Below are 2,258 nucleotides of genomic sequence, written 5' to 3' on the forward strand. Positions count from 1 at the left end.
TTCTGTTTTCAAATCAAATTTTTTTCAAGTTTTCAAAATCTTTTCAAAATCAAATCTTTTTCAAATCAAATCTTTTCAATCAAATCTTTTTCAAAATCAATTTCTTTCCATTTTCAAAAAATACTTGCTATCAATTAATGACTTGATTCAACATCTCTAATATGTTGCTTTTTCTATTGAGAAAGGTTTAATGTTTGAATCATATCTTTTCTTGTTAGCCAAGTCATTAATTTTTTAAAATCAAATCTTTTTAAAATGTTTTTCAAATCATATCTTCTCAATCACATCTTTTTAAAACCATAACTTTTCAATCATATCTTCCTAATCACATCTTTTTTCAAAATAGTTTTCAATCATATCTTTTTGATTTCTAATTTCAAAATCTTTTTCAAAAATCAATTGATTTCTTTTCCACTTTTAGTTTTCGAAAATCAATTAGCATTTTTCAAAATGTTTTTAAAATATTTTTAATTTATTTTCAAAAATTTCTTCCCATCTTCTCACATCCTTCTGTTTATGGACTAACACTACTCCCTAATGCACAATTCGAACTCTATCTTTCATTGATAAGTCCGAATTTTCTATTTCTTCCTTCTATTTTTCTTTTCCACTGACACCTCAAGGAATATCTATACTGTGACATAGAGGATTCCATATTTCCTTGTTTTCTTCTCTTTCATATGAGCAGAAACAAAGACAAAAGCATTCTTGTTGAGGCTGATCCTGAAACTGAAAGGACCTTGAAGTGAAAGCTAAGAGAAGCTAAGGCACAACTCTCTGTAGAGGATCTAACAGAAATCTTCAAAGAAGAAGACCCCATGGCAGCCGAAAACAACAACAATGCCAACAATTCAAGGAAGGTGCTGGGTGACTTTACTGCACCTACTCCCGGCTTCTATGGGAGAAGCATCTCTATCCCTGCCATTGGAGCAAACAACTTTGAGCTTAAGCCTCAATTAGTTTCTCTAATGCAACAGAATTGCAAGTTCCATGGACTTCCATTGGAAGATCCTCATCAGTTTTTAGCTGAATTCTTGCAAATCTGTGACACTGTCAAGACTAATGGGGTTGACCCTGAGGTCTACAGACTTATGCTATTCCCTTTTGCTGTAAGAGACAGAGCTAGGACATGGTTGGACTCACAACCTAAAGAAAGCCTGAACTCTTGGGAAAAGCTAGTCAATGCCTTCTTGGCAAAGTTCTTTCCACCTCAAAAATTGAGTAAGCTTAGAGTGGAAGTCCAAACCTTCAGACAGAAGGAAGGAGAATCCCTCTATGAAGCTTGGGAAAGATACAAACAATTAATCAGAAAGTGTCCTTCTGATATGCTTTCTGAATGGAGCACCATAGGTATTTTCTATGATGGTTTGTCTGAACTGTCCAAGATGTCTTTGGATAGCTCTGTTGGAGGATCTCTTCATCTGAAGAAGACACCTACAGAAGCTCAAGAACTAATTGAAATGGTTGTAAATAACCAATTCATGTACACTTCTGAAAGGAATCTTGTGAACAATGGGACAAATCAGAAGAAAGGAGTTCTTGAGATTGACACTCTGAATGCCATATTGGCTCAGGACAAAATATTGACTCAGCAAGTCAATATGATTTCTCAAAGTCTATCTGGAATGCAAAATGCACCAGGTAGTACTAAGGAGGCTTCATCTGAAGAAGAAGCTTATGATCCTGAGAACCCTCCAATGGAAGAGGTGAATTACATGGGAGAACCCTATGGAAACACCTATAATCCTTCATGGAGAAATCATCCAAATCTCTCATGGAAGGATCAACAGAGGCCTCAACAAGGTTTCAACAATAATAATGGTGGAAAAAATAGGTTTAGCAATGGCAAGCCTTCTCCATCATCTTCTCAGCAACAGACAGAGAGTTCTAAGCAGAACCACTCTGACTTAGCAACCATGGTCTCTGATCTAATCAAAACCACTCAAAGTTTCATGACTGAAACAAGGTCCTCCATTAGAAATTTGGAGGCACAAGTGGGTCAGCTGAGTAAGAAAATTACTGAACTCCCTCCTAGTACTCTTCCAAGCAATACGGCAGAAAATCCAAAAGGAGAGTGCAAGGCCATCAACATGGCCGAATTTGGAGAGGAGGGAGAGGCAGTGAACACCACTGAGGAAGACCTCAATGGACGTCCACTGGCCTCCAATGAGTTCCCCAATGAGGAACCATGGGAATCTGAGGCTCAAAATGAGACCATAGAGATTCCATTGGACTTACTTCTGCCATTCATGAGCTCT

The 2,258-nt window shown here is 37.1% G+C and overlaps 1 non-coding gene across 1 annotated transcript; it reads right to left on the minus strand.

Annotated features, from left to right (window-relative positions):
• Positions 1-1,223: 1,223 nt before the first annotated feature.
• LOC127740785 (small nucleolar RNA R71) lies at positions 1,224-1,331 on the minus strand. The gene has a single exon (XR_008001643.1). It is a non-coding gene; the product is annotated as a small nucleolar RNA R71 (small nucleolar RNA).
• Positions 1,332-2,258: the final 927 nt, after the last annotated feature.

Source organism: Arachis duranensis, chromosome 7 (genome assembly GCF_000817695.3).
Source record: "Arachis duranensis cultivar V14167 chromosome 7, aradu.V14167.gnm2.J7QH, whole genome shotgun sequence".
NCBI lineage: Eukaryota > Viridiplantae > Streptophyta > Magnoliopsida > Fabales > Fabaceae > Arachis > Arachis duranensis.